The 14,850-nt window shown below is 44.7% G+C and overlaps 1 protein-coding gene across 1 annotated transcript in view; it reads right to left on the minus strand.

Annotated features, from left to right (window-relative positions):
• The window catches only part of LOC146859668 (astacin-like metalloendopeptidase), a 311,371-nt gene that overhangs the window by 219,301 nt on the left and 77,220 nt on the right, over nt 1-14,850 (minus strand). The window lies entirely within an intron of this gene.

The raw sequence follows: 14,850 nt of genomic DNA on the forward strand, positions 1-14,850 counted from the left end.
ATATTCACTGAAAAAACCATAGGTTTCACACATGTTATAGTTAGCTGGACATTTTACTGATAAAAAACCAATGAAATTCCCCTGTTATAGTTACTGTAGGCAACTATAACTCACGCGACCGCAATCCTCTGCTGATGCTAATACTGTATTTAGACACTTATTTGCCCATGTCTTCTTCCATTAAATGTTGGTATACATATATTACAAATATTTTTTTTACATAAAGACACATATGTCATCAGCAGAGGATTACGGTCGCGTGAGTTATAGTTGCCTACAGTAACTATAACGGGGGAATTTCATTGGTTTTTTATCAGTAAAATGTCCAGCTAACTATAACATGTGTGAAACCTGTGGTTTTTTCAGTGAGTTTGCAAGGTTTTTTAAATGCTAATTCCTAACTATAACGTGTGTGAAACCTATGGTTTTTTCAGTGAATTTGTACGGTTTTTTAAATGCTAAGTTACTTTACGCCATTTGTGGCGTGCGCGCCCACTTAACGCAGTTCGTTCCGTGCGTGCACCGTGCGCGCACAGTGAGCACGCGACGCTAGATGGGCCATGAACGCACGATGCGCTTCGCGCACCGTGCGCACATGGAGGACATATGATGAGCATCGTTGTGACAGGTAAAATATATGTTTTGTTCAGTAGTTATAAGCCATGCACAAATGGTGCCCTTCGGGCACCGTTTGCGCACGGGGTGGTGAAAATGTGGATATTTTTTTTTTTTTATTATTATTTATTACCGTACGCGTACGGTAAGCGTAATCGGCGAAATTTTCGAAAAAATTAAAATTACCTTTTTTCACTTGGGGGATCGTTGGGGAATCCCTCGACATGGCTAGGTGCTTGGGAGCTGTCTAAACAGCCCCTTTGCATGTTTTTGCACTTTGTTTTTCAACCCCCTGTCAGAGTGCGAGAGAGAAAATGGCGGCCGCCGCTTCCTGGTTTCGACTGATTCGAATGTTTACTAAGATCTAACGGCCAATCAGAATCGCGCTCGCACACGTCACCGTACACGTACGGTAAGCGCACCGTAAGCGCACCGTAAGCTGGCTCAGATATATATATTGATTTAAAGGCTATTTTCTCAGAATCTACTGAACAGATTTACACCAAACCTACAAAAGGCACTTCCTTGACCTGAGGACTACCTCTCTGCCAAATTTCATTAAATTCTGTTCAGCCGTTCGGGCTGTAGCTCTGTCTAAAGGTCCTATGGAAAAATGCATGGGAAAAACGCGTTTTGGGACCCCCCTTTTATCTCAGCCCCCGCTTGACGAATCCCCCCGAGACTTTCAGGGTAGGAGCGTAGCGTAGCGCCCCACCTCTTTTGAAAAATTCGCGAGGATTCGTCGACCGGCGCCAAAGTTATTCAAAATAGAATGTTGCGGATTTCCTATGGAAACAGGGTCCTAACTATAACTATCTACTGGCGACCGCCAGTAGATAATATATATATATATATATATATATATGTATATATATATATATATATATATGTACATATATATATATATTCACTGAAAAAACCATAGGTTTCACACATGTTATAGTTAGCTGGACATTTTACTGATAAAAAACCAATGAAATTCCCCCGTTATAGTTAGTGCAGGCAACTATAACTCACGCGACCGCAATCCTCTGCTGATGCTAATACTGTATTTAGACACTTATTTGCCCATGTCTTCTTCCATTAATTTTTAGCTATACATATATTACAAATATTTTTTTTTCATAAAGACACATATGTCATCAGCAGAAGATTGCGGTCGCGTGAGTTATAGTTGCCTGCACTAACTATAACGGGGGAATTTCATTGGTTTTTTATCAGTAAAATGTCCAGCTAACTATAACATGTGTGAAACCTATGGTTTTTTCAGTGAATTTGCAAGGTTTTTTAAATGCTAATTCCTAACTATAACGTGTGTGAAACCTATGGTTTTTTCAGTGAATTTGTATGTTTTTTTAAATGCTAAGTTACTTTACGCCATTCGTGGCGTTGCGCGCCCAGTTAACGCAGTTCGTTCCGTGCGCGCACGGTGCGCTTCGCACACCGCGCGCCCACTTTACGCAGTTAGTGCCGTGCACACACGGTGGTCACGCGGTGCGCTGCGCGCACCGCGTGCCCACATTATGCGGGATGGGCCATGTACGCACGATGCGCTTCGCGCACCGTGCGCACATGGGGGACATATTATGCGCATCTTTTTGAAATGTATTCTTTGTTAATTTTATTGTTGTTATATGCCATGCACAAATGGTGCCCTTCGGGCACCATTTGCACACGGGGTGGCACCGTGCGCACATGGGGGACATATTATGCGCATCTTTTTTAAATGTATTCTTTGTTAATTTGATATGTCTAATATGCCATGCACAAATGGTGCCCTTCGGGCACCTTTTGCACACGGGGTGGGGAGAATGTGGATAATTTTTTTTTTAAATAATTTTTACCGTACGCGTACGGTAAGCGTAATCGGCAAATTTCCGAACCCCTATATCAATGCTGGGTGGTTAGGATGTGACGAAACTGCCTCTTTAGCCATTTTGTGGCTTCGTTTTTGCTGCCCAACTCAGAGAGCGAGAGAGAAAATGGCGGTCGCCGCTTCCTGGTTTCGACCGATTCGAATGTTTACTAAGATCTAAGAGCCAATCAGAATCGCGCTCGCGCACGCCACCGTACGCGTACGGTAAGCGCACCGTAAGCTGGCTCAGATATATATATTGATTTAAAGGCTATTTTCTCAGAATCTACTAAACAGATTTACACCAAACCTACAAAAGGCACTTCCTTGACCTGAGGACTAGCTCTCTGCCAAATTTCAAGTAATTCTGTTCAGCCGTTCGGGCTGTAGCTGTGTCTAAAGGTCCTATGGAAAAATGCATGGGAAAAACGCGTTTTGGGACCCCCCTTTTATCTCAGCCCCCGGTTGACGAATCCCCCCGAGACTTTCAGGGTAGGAGGGGAGCGTAGCGCCCCACCTATTTTGAAAAATTCGCGAGGATTCGTCGACCGGCGCCAAAGTTATTCAAAATAGAATGTTGCGGATTTCCTATGGAAACAGGGTCCTAACTATAACTACCTACTGGCGACCGCCAGTAGGTATATATATATATATATATATATATATATATATATATATATATATATATATATATATATATATATATATATATATATATATATCTATATATACATGTGATCAAGGCCTGTGAGGGCTGAAACGGGTAATGGCTGACTGCAAATAAATATTTTTTGCACTTACTTTGTGGTCCGTGCGCTGGTTTTGCCACAAAAATTGAAGACATTGTTGGAGTACTTTGAGATTTTTATATATATATATATATATATATATATATATAATATATATATATATATATGTATATATATATAAAAAGGATACATGTGGTAATCGTAATATATAACCTCTTGCGAATAAACACGCTACCTTATATAATCACATACAACATGACGAACAACATGTTCACCTAGCAGACACCACGACACTACGTACTGTGGGAACCGTGTCTGGCCATGTACACAAACCAAACATGGCATGGCACCTCTGCCACACAATGCAGAATGCGGGGAGAGATGGGAGCAAAGTATGTGCAAAGGTGGCAAGTGATTCTCGATTATAAAAGTAAACAATGCAAAGTGTTGAGGGGATGTGCCGGACAGACTTAAGTATGCAGATCACAGACATGTACATGTGAACATACACTGAAGGTCTATTGAGTGAAGTGGACAGTGGACGCAACCATGATAGTACAGTCAGTAGGGAAGATTACGAAAACATAGCGCGTACATGCCCCCTCTCCCCCCAATCTTTAGCGTAGTGGGCTGGCTCAGAGTAGGCAAGGCTAGCATAGGGGTATGAATAAAAGGCACGTTTCTCTGGGTGTGGTTCTCTTCTGGAATGGCAAACTTGTCTGCCAAGTCTGCACAGCTTACACCACCACGAGGCTGATGCCGTGAGCGAAGGTGGCTGTGTGAATGATGCTCTCAGCCTGCTGGTACCCAGAAACCGTCATGGCCGCTGCGAAGCACATATGCCCCACAGTTCGCCTTTCGACACCGCCGTATGTGAAAGAGGGCCCACCACGTGTCGGGGGAAGCTCCTGGGCCGAGGTTCGGAAGGCTCCTGAGATCAACGCTCGCTACCGTGATACAGGCACACAGCGCCCAGCCTGAGGCCCAGCACCGTGGAGTGCTCTGTATACTACTAACACAGTAGTCCAACAGGTACCAACAGTGGAACGGTGTCTTGATCCTACAATGGACGATGTTAGAACTGCATCTGAGAGTGGAGATGAAGGTACTCCCTTCGACCACGTGCAACCAACTCTAGGTTCCAACAGTGGATCGGTGTCTTGATCCCACAATGGACAATGTTAGAACTGCATCTGAGAGTGGAGATGAAGGTACTCTCTTCGACCAGGTGCAACCAACTCTAGGTCCCAACAGTGGAACAGTGTCTTGATCCCAGAATGGACGATGTCCGATATTACCTGCTGCTTGGTTTTCACACAACTCCCTCTGTTGAGGTGCATCACACTCTGTGCTTCCGTAGCTAACTGCTGAACATGATTGGGCTTGGCTGACTGCAGTCGGTGGAGTACACCGCGGTACAGCAGGTCAGAACAATGAAACGGGGTCTTAATTCTATGATTGAGGATGTCAGAAGTTAAAGTCTGTGATGATTTCTGTGTACCCCCTCCGATCAGGTGCAACCAACTCCGTGCTTTCGAATCCAACAGAACGTGGCTGTATCTGTATTCACCAGTAGGATCTATGTGTTCAGCTTAATGAGCCCCAAGGAATATCATCATTCAGGCCGCTAATATGCGTGGAAAGTCTGTGGACTCATCTCTGTTCAGCTCTGAACAATGCAGCCTTAGTGATGACTGGGAAGGCTTCTACTACTGTCCAACGTACATTGTCAGAACAGTGTGGTGCTTCTAGGTAGTGTGTATATAGTTTTGTAGTGACTCCCTGACAGCGAATATTACTCCTATGTTCAGTAATCCTGATCTTGATTCTTGATAGGTCGCATAGTCATTCCTATATACTTAAGGCTGTAAGGACACGTGATCATGTAAATGCACTGCATAGTATTGCAATTAGTGTGCCTCTTTTGGGCCCAATTGAAGTTAGGTAGTAGGTGGTAGGGATAGTTCTTTGGATGTGGTGGTCAATGGGCATACTATGCAGGAACCACAAGGGTAGTGTCCAGTCACTGGCGGCAGTCCCCACAGAGTCCTCTGTGTGTCGCTATTGTGTTTCTTAGGTCTGGTGTGTACCAACATGTCTTTTAGGTTACGAGTTCCTTTAATGGCGAACCTAGGTTTAGGAAGTTGTAGATCACCTGAATTCAGTATGCGCCAATGTTTTAACATTATCTTTTTAATTCTGGCAGAATTTGGAATGTAGGACGTAACACATGTAAGATTATCAGTGGCTGGTTTCAAATGGGCCTCAAGAAGTGACTCCCTTGGGTTGTTTCTAGCTCTTTTCAAAGAGTCTCTGACTTGTTTTTCAGGGTAGCCTCTAGCCATGAGGTTAGACGCCAAGGTGTTGGCCTCTGTTCTGTAATCAGCAATCGATGTACAATTGCGCCCACCATCGAACCACACACACATTCACTCTCCCATACAAATACTCAGTTAACTAATCAATAACTAATATAGACTTTCACGTAGCTAGTAACCAACTGGTGCAGCAGTTTACACAACAACTGACAAAGTGATACAGATATTCACACAGTTTAGTCACTATCCAATATATTTAGTGAGACACTTTAAATTAGTAAAGGAAACAGTCAATCACACTGCTACTAAATCCTCCATCCTGATATTTATATTTATATATCCACTCATTCTTCAATGCAGATTGCTATATATATAATACATATTTAAATAATGAACCAAACCACATTCACTGCATGATGTCATCAGTGATGTCATCAGTGATGTCATTAGTGATGTCACTGACCATGTCATGAATGATGTAATATGTTAATATGTGACATCATCAGCAATAGATTGCAGGCGCGTGAGTTATAGTTAGCAGAAATAACTATAACGGAGGAATTTCAATGGTTTTATACAAGTGAAATGTCCAGCTAACTATAACAGCTAATTCGTAACTATAACATGTCTGAAACCTATGGTTTTTTCAGTGAATTTCAAAGGTTTTTTAAATGATAATTTTAAATGTATTAGTAGTTATATGTATTTTTCTTATACTGATTTTCTACAGTTTTTTAACTGTTTATTTTTACATATTTTATTTTTTAAATTACATTATATATTTTTAATACAAATGGAAATAAAAATGTTTTTAAATATTGAAACTGAAATATTGTTTTTTTTGTTGAATGTATAAGTGCAGAACTATAAGTGTGTTGGTTAGTTAGGGGACTGCATGCATAGTGGTTAGGGGTTTGAAGCAGTCCATGTGCTAAGGCCTGGCTCACTGGATGAGTACTTGGGAACTGACTGAATGATTGGAGTACTGCAAGGAGAGTGCCTGGATGAATTTATAAGTGGTTGTGTTTTGGCGCAGTGAATGGAATAGTACATGGTGCTAACTGCGTCACTAGAGGAGTGCAAGGGGAGTGGCAGGGTGTTTGCTGGAGTGTATAGATACTGATTGGGGAATTGAAGGTGTGAAAGATAAGTGTGTAGGTGGTTAGAGGACTGTATGTATAGTGGATGCGCGTTTGAAGCAGTCCATGTGCTAAGGCCTGGCTCAGTGCATGAGTACTTGGGTACTGACTGAATGATTAGAGTACTGCAAGAAGAGTGCCTGGGTGAATTTATAAGTGTTTCGGTTTTGGCGCAGTGAATGGATTAGTACATGGTGCTGAATGGGTCACTAGAGGAGTGCAAGGGGAGTGATAGGGAGTTTGCTGGAAGTGTATGGATACTGACTGGGGAATTGAAGGTAAGAATGACAAGTGGGTAGGTTGTTAGAGGACTGCATGCATAGTGGATAGATGTTTGAAGCAGTCCATGTGCTAAGGCCTGGCTCACTGCATAAGAACTTGGCTACTGACTGAATGATTAGAGCACTGCAAGAAGAGTTCCTGGGTGAATTTATAAGTGTTTGGGTTTGGGCGCAGTGAATGGATTAGTACATGGTGCTGAATGGGTCACTAGAGGAGCGCAAGGGGAGTGACAGGATGCTTGCTGGAAGTGTATGGATACTGACTGGGGAATTGAAGTTGTGAAAGACAAGTGTGTAGGTGGTTAGAGGACTGTATGCATAGTGGATAGGCGTTTGAAGCAGTCCATGAGCTAAGGCCTGGCTCAATGCATGAGTACTTGGGTACTGACTAAATGATTAGAGTACTGCAAGGAGAGTGCCTGGGTGAATTTATAAGTGTTTGGGTGTTGGCGCAGTGATTCGATTAGTACATGGTGCTGAATGGGTCACTAGAGGAGCGCAAGGGGAGTGACAGTGTGTTTGCTGGAAGTGTATGGATACTGACTGGGGAATTGAAGGTGTGAAAGACAAGTGTGTAGGTGGTTAGAGGACTGCCTGCATAGTGGATAGGCGTTTGTAGCAGTCCATGTTCTAAGGCCTAGCTCACTGCATGAGTACTTGGGCACTGACTGAATGATTAGAGTACTGCAAGGAGAGTGCCTTGGTGAATTTATAAGTGTTTGGGTTTTGGCGCAGGGAATGGATTAGTACATGGTACTGAATGGGTCGCTAGAGGAGTGAAAGGGGAGTGACAGGGTGTTTGCTGTAGTGTAAAGATACTGACTGGGGAATTGAAGGTGTGAAAGACAAGTGTGTAGGTGGTTAGAGGACCGCATGCATAGTGGATAGGCATTTGAAGCAGTCCATGTGCTATGGCCTGGTTCAGTGCATGAGTACTTGGGTACTGACTGAATGATTAGAGAACTACAAGGAGAGTGCCTGGGTGAATTTATAAGTGTTTGGGTTTTGGCACAGTGAAGAGATTAGTAAATGGTGCTGAATGGGTCACTAGAGGCGTGCAAGAGGAGTGACAGGGTGTTTGCTGGAAGTGTATGGATACTGACTGGGGATTTGAAGGTGTGAAAGACAAGTGTGTAGGTGGTTAGAGGATTTCATGCATAGTGGATAGGCATTTGAACCAGTCCATTTGCTAAGGCCTGGCTCAGTGCATGAGTACTTGGGTACTGACTGAATGATTAGAGTACTGCAAGGAGAGTGCCTGGGTGAATTTATAAGTGTTTGGGTGTTGGCGCAGTGATTCGATTAGTACATGGTGCTGAATGGGTCACTAGAGGAGTGAAAGGGGAGTGACAGTGTGTTTGCTGGAAGTGTATGGATACTGACTGGGGAATTGAAGGTGTGAAAGACAAGTGTGTAAGTGGTTAGAGGACCGCATGCATAGTGGATAGTCATTTGAAGCAGTCCATGTGCTAAGGCCTGGCTCAGTGCATGAGTACTTGGGTACTGACTGAATGATTAGAGAACTGCAAGGAGAGTACCTGGGTGAATTTATAAGTGTTTGGGTGTTGGCGCAGTGATTCGATTAGTACATGGTGCTGAATGGGTCACTAGAGGAGCGCAAGGGGAGTGACAGTGTGTTTGCTGGAAGTGTATGGATACTGACTGGGGAATTGAAGGTGTGAAAGACAAGTGTGTAGGTGGTTAGAGGACTGCATGCATAGTGGAGAGGCGTTTGTAGCAGTCCATGTGCTAATGCCTAGCTCACTGCATGAGTACTTGGGCACTGACTGAATGATTAGAGGACTGCAAGGAGAGTGCCTTGGTGAATTTATAAGTGTTTGGGATTTGGCACAGGGACTGGATTAGTACATGGTACTCAATGGGTCGCTAGAGGAGTGAAAGGGGAGTGACAGGGTGTTTGCTGTAGTGTAAAGATACTGACTGGGGAATTGAAGGTGTGAAAGACAAGTGTGTAGGTGGTTAGAGGACCGCATGCATAGTGGATAGGCATTTGAAGCAGTCCATGTGCTAAGACCTGGCTCAGTGCATGAGTACTTGGGTACTGACTGAATGATTAGAGAACTGCAAGGAGAGTGCCTGGGTGAATTTATAAGTGTTTGGGTTTTGGCACAGTGAAGAGATTAGTAAATGGTGCTGAATGGGTCACTAGAGGCGTGCAAGAGGAGTGACAGGGTGTTTGCTGGAAGTGTATGGATACTGACTGGGGATTTGAAGGTGTGAAAGACAAGTGTGTAGGTGGTTAGAGGATTTCATGCATAGTGGATAGGCATTTGAACCAGTCCATGTGCTAAGGCCTGGCTCAGTGCATGAGTACTTGGGTACTGACTGAATGATTAGAGTACTGCAAGGAGAGTGCCTGGGTGAATTTATATGTGTTTGTGTTTTGGCACAGTGAATTGATTGGGACGTGGTTCTGAATGGGTCACTAGAGGAGTGCAAGTGGAGTGACTGGGTGTTTGCTGGTAGTGTATGGATACTGACTGGGGAATTGAAGGTGTGAAAGACAAGTGTGTAGGTGGTTAGAGGACTGCATGCAAAGTGGATAGGCGTTTGAAGCAGTCAATGTGCTAAGGCTTGGCTCAGTGCATGAGTACTTGGGTACTGACTGAATGATTAGAGTACTGCAAGGAGAGTGCCTGGGTGAATTTATAAGTGTTCGGGTTTTAGTGCAGTGAATGGGTTAGTACATGGGGCTGAATAGGTCACTAGAGGAGTGCAAGGGGAGTGACAGGGTGTTTGCTGGAAGTGTATGGATACTGACTGGGGAATTGAGGGTGTGAAAGACAAGTGTGTAGGTGGTTACAGGACTGCATGCATAGTGGATAGGCGTTTGAAACAGTCCATCTGCTAAGGCCTAGCTCACTGCATGAGTACTTGGGTACTGACTGAATGATTAGAGTACTGCAAGGAGAGTGCCTGGGTGAATTTATAAGTGTTTGGGTTTTGGCGCAGTGAATGGATTAGTACAAGGTGCTGAATGGGTCACTAGAGGAGTGCAAGGGGAGTGACAGGGTGTTTGCTGGAGTGTATAGATACTAACTGTGGAATTGAAGGTGTGAACGACAAGTGTGTAGGTGGTTAGAGAACTGCATGCATAGTGGATAGGCGTTTGAACCAGTCCATGTGCTAAGGCCTGGCTCAGTGCAGGAGTACTTGGGTACTGACTGAATGATTCGAGTACTGCAAGGAGAGTGCCTGGGTGAATTTATAAGTGTTTGGGTTTTGGTGCAGAGAATGGATTAGTTCATGGTGCTGAATGGGTCACTAGAGGAAGCAAGGGGAGTGATAGGGTATTTGCTGGAAGTGTATGGATACTGACTGGGGAATTGTAGTTGTAAAAGACAAGTGTGTAGGTGGTTAGAGGAATGCATGCATAGTGGATAGGCGTTTGAACCAGTCCATGTGCTAAGGCCTGGCTCAGTGTATGAGTACTTGGGTACTGACTGAATGATTAGAGTACTGCAAGGAGAGTGCCTGGGTGAATTTATCAGGGTTTGGATTTTGGCACAGTGAAGGGATTAGTAAATGGTGCTGAATGGGTCACTAGAGGCGTGCAAGAGGAGTGACAGGGTGTTTGCTGGAAGTGTATGGATACTGACTGGGAAATTGAAGGTGTGAAAGACAAGTGTGTAGGTGGTTAGAGGACTGCATGCATAGTGGATAGGCGTTTGAAGCAGTCCATGTGCGAAAGGCCTGGCTCTCTGCAAGAGTACTTGGGTACTGACTGAATGATTAGAGTACTGCAAAGAGAGTGCCTGGGTGAATTTATAAGTGTTTGGGTTTTGGCACAGTGAATGGATTAATTCATGGTGCTGAATAGGTCACTAGAGGAGTGCAAGGGGAGTGACAGGATGTTTGCTGGAGTGTATAGATACTGACTGGCGAATTGATGTTGTGAAAAGACAAGTGTGTAGGTGGTTAGGGGACTGCATGCATAGTGGATAGGCGTTTGAACCAGTCCATGTGCTAAGGCCTGGCTCAGTGCATGAGTACTTGGGTACTGACTGAATGATTAGAGTACTGCTAGGAGAGTGCCTGGGTGAATTTATATGTGTTTGTGTTTTGGCACAGTGAATAGATTGGGACGTGGTTCTGAATGAGTCACTAGAGGAGGGCAAGTGGAGTGATGGGTGCTTGCTGGTAGTGTATGGATACTGACTGGGGAATGGAAGGTGTGAAAGACAAGTGTGTAGGTGGTTAGAGGACTGCATGCAAAGTGGATAGGCGTTTGAAGCAGTCAATGTGCTAAGGCTTGGCTCAGTGCATGAGTACTTGGGTACTGACTGAATGATTAGAGTACTGCAAGGAGAGTGCCAGGGTGAATTTATAAGTGTTCGGGTTTTGGTGCAGTGAATGAGTTAGTACATGGGGCTGAATGGGTCAATAGAGGAGTGCAAGGGGAGTGACAAGGTGTTTGCTGGAAGTGTATGGATACTGACTGGGGACTTGAAGGTGTGAGAGACAAGTGTGTAGGTGGTTAGAGGACTGCATGCATAGTGGATAGGTGTTTGTAGCAGTCCATGTGCTAAGGACTAGCTCACTGTATGAGTACTTGGGCACTGACTGAATGATTAGAGTACTGCAAGGAGAGTGCCTTGGTCAATTTATAAGTGTTTGGGTTTTGGCGCAGGGAATAGATAAGTACATGGGACTGAATGGGTCACTAGAGGAGTGCAAGGGGAGTGACAGGGTGTTTGCTGGAAGTGTATGGATACTGACTGGGGAATTGAAGGTGTGAAAGACAAGTGTGTAGGTGGTTAGAGGACTGCATGCATAGTGGATAGGCGTTTGAAGCAGTCCATGTGCTAAGGCCTGACTCTCTGCAAGAGTACTTGGGTACTGACTGAATGACTAGAGTACTGCAAGGAGAGTGCCTGGGTGAATTTATAAGTGTTTGGGTTTTGGCACAGTGAATGGATTAATTCATGGTGCTGAATAGGTCACTAGAGGAGTGCAAGGGGAGTGACAGGATGTTTGCTGGAGTGTATAGATACTGACTGGCGAATTGAAGTTGTGAAAAGACAAGTGTGTAGGTGGTTAGGGGACTGCATGCATAGTGGATAGGCGTTTGAAGCAGTCCATGTGCTAAGGCCTGACTCTCTGCAAGAGTACTTGGGTACTGACTGAATGATTAGAGTACTGCTAGGAGAGTGCCTGGGTGAATTTATATGTGTTTGTGTTTTGGCACAGTGAATAGATTGGGACGTGGTTCTGAATGAGTCACTAGAGGAGGGCAAGTGGAGTGATGGGTGCTTGCTGGTAGTGTATGGATACTGACTGGGGAATGGAAGGTGTGAAAGACAAGTGTGTAGGTGGTTAGAGGACTGCATGCAAAGTGGATAGGCGTTTGAAGCAGTCAATGTGCTAAGGCTTGGCTCAGTGCATGAGTACTTGGGTACTGACTGAATGATTAGAGTACTGCAAGGAGAGTGCCTGGGTGAATTTATAAGTGTTCGGGTTTTGGTGCAGTGAATGAGTTAGTACATGGGGCTGAATGGGTCACTAGAGGAGTGCAAGGGGAGTGACAAGGTGTTTGCTGGAAGTGTATGGATACTGACTGGGGACTTGAAGGTGTGAGAGACAAGTGTGTAGGTGGTTAGAGGACTGCATGCATAGTGGATAGGTGTTTGTAGCAGTCCATGTGCTAAGGCCTAGCTCACTGTATGAGTACTTGGGCATTGACTGAATGATTAGAGTACTGCAAGGAGAGTGCCTTGGTCAATTTATAAGTGTTTGGGTTTTGGCGCAGGGAATAGATAAGTACATGGGACTGAATGGGTCACTAGAGGAGTGCAAGGGGAGTGACAGGGTGTTTGCTGGAAGTGTATGGATACTGACTGGGGAATTGAAGGTGTGAAAGACAAGTGTGTAGGTGGTTAGAGGACTGCATGCATAGTGGATAGGCGTTTGAAGCAGTCCATGTGCTAAGGCCTGACTCTCTGCAAGAGTACTTGGGTACTGACTGAATGACTAGAGTACTGCAAGGAGAGTGCCTGGGTGAATTTATAAGTGTTTGGGTTTTGGCACAGTGAATGGATTAATTAATGGTGCTGTATAGGTCACTAGAGGAGTGCAAGGGGAGTGACAGGATGTTTGCTGGAGTGTATAGATACTGACTGGCGAATTGAAGTTGTGAAAAGACAAGTGTGTAGGTGGTTAGAGGACTGCATGCAAAGTGGATAGGCGTTTGAAGCAGTCAATGTGCTAAGGCTTGGCTCAGTGCATGAGTACTTGGGTACTGACTGAATGATTAGAGTACTGCAAGGAGAGTGCCTGGGTGAATTTATAAGTGTTCGGATTTTGGTGCAGTGAATGGGTTAGTACAAGGGGCTGAATAGGTCACTAGAGGAGTGCAAGGGGAGTGACAGGGTGTTTTCTGGAAGTGTAAGGATACTGACTAAGGAATTGAGGGTGTGAAAGACAAGTGTGTAGGTGGTTAGAGGACTGCATGCATAGTGGATAGGCGTTTGAAACAGTCCATCTGCTAAGGCCTAGCTTACTGCATGTGTACTTGGGTACTGACTGAATGATTAGAGTACTGCAAGGAGAGTGCCTGGGTGAATTTATAAGTGTTTGGGTTTTGGCGCAGTGAATGGATTAGTACATGGTGCTGAATGGGTCACTAGAGGAGTGCAAGGGGAGTGACAGGGTGTTTGCTAGAGTGTATAGATACTGACTGGGGAATTGAAGGTGTGAAAGACAAGTGTGTAGGTGGTTAGAGGAATGCATGCATAGTGGATAGGCGTTTGAACCAGTCCATGTGCTAAGGCCTGGCTCAGTGCATGAGTACTTGGGTACTGACTGAATGATTAGAGTACTGCAAGGACAGTGCCTGGGTGAATTTATAAGTCTTTGAGTTGTGGCGTAGTAAATGGATTAGTACATGGTGCTGAATGGGTCACTAGAGGAGTGCAAGGGGAGTGACAGTGTGTTTGCTGGAGTGTATAGATACTGACTGGGGAATTGAAGGTGTGAAAGACAAGTGTGTAGGTGGTTAGAGGACTGCATGCATAGTGGATAGGCGTTTCAAGCAGTATATGTGCTAAGGCCTGGATCAGTGCATGAGTACTTGGGTACTGACTGAATGATTAGAGTACTGCAAGGAGAGTGCCTGGGTGAATTTATAAGTGTTTGGGTTTTGGCGCAGTGAATGGATTAGTACATGGTGCTGAATGGGTCACTAGAGGCGTGCAAGAGGAGTGACAGGGTGTTTGCTGGAACTGTATGGATACTGACTGGGGAATTGAAGTTGTGAAAAGACAAGTGTGTAGGTGGTTAGGGGACTGCATGCATAGTGGAGAGGGGTTTGAACCAGTCCATGTGCTAAGGCCTGGCTCAGTGCATGAGTACTTGGGTACTGACTGAATGATTAGAGTACTGCAAGGAGAGTGCCTGGGTGAATTTATATGTGTTTGTGTTTTGGCACAGTGAATAGATTGGGGGGTCACTAGAGGAGTGCAAGTGGAGTGACAGGGTGTTTGGTGGTAGTGTATGGATACTGACTGGGGAATTGAAGGTGTGAAAGACAAGTGTGTAGGTGGTTAGAGGACTGCATGCAAAGTGGATAGGCGTTTGAAGCAGTCAATGTGCTAAGGCTTGGCTCAGTGCATGAGTACTTGGGTACTGACTGAATGATTAGAGTACTGCAAGGAGAGTGCCTGGGTGAATTTATAAGTGTTCGGATTTTGGTGCAGTGAATGGGTTAGTACAAGGGGTTGAATAGGTCACTAGAGGAGTGCAAGGGGAGTGACAGGGTGTTTGCTGGAAGTGTATGGATACTGACTAAGGAATTGAGGGTGTGAAAGACAAGTGTGTAGGTGGTTAGAGGACTGCATGCATAGTGGATAGGTGTTTGTAGCAGTCCATGTGCTA

Source organism: Triturus cristatus, chromosome 3_1 (assembly GCF_964204655.1).
Source record: "Triturus cristatus chromosome 3_1, aTriCri1.1, whole genome shotgun sequence".
NCBI classification, from domain to species: Eukaryota; Metazoa; Chordata; class Amphibia; order Caudata; family Salamandridae; genus Triturus; species Triturus cristatus.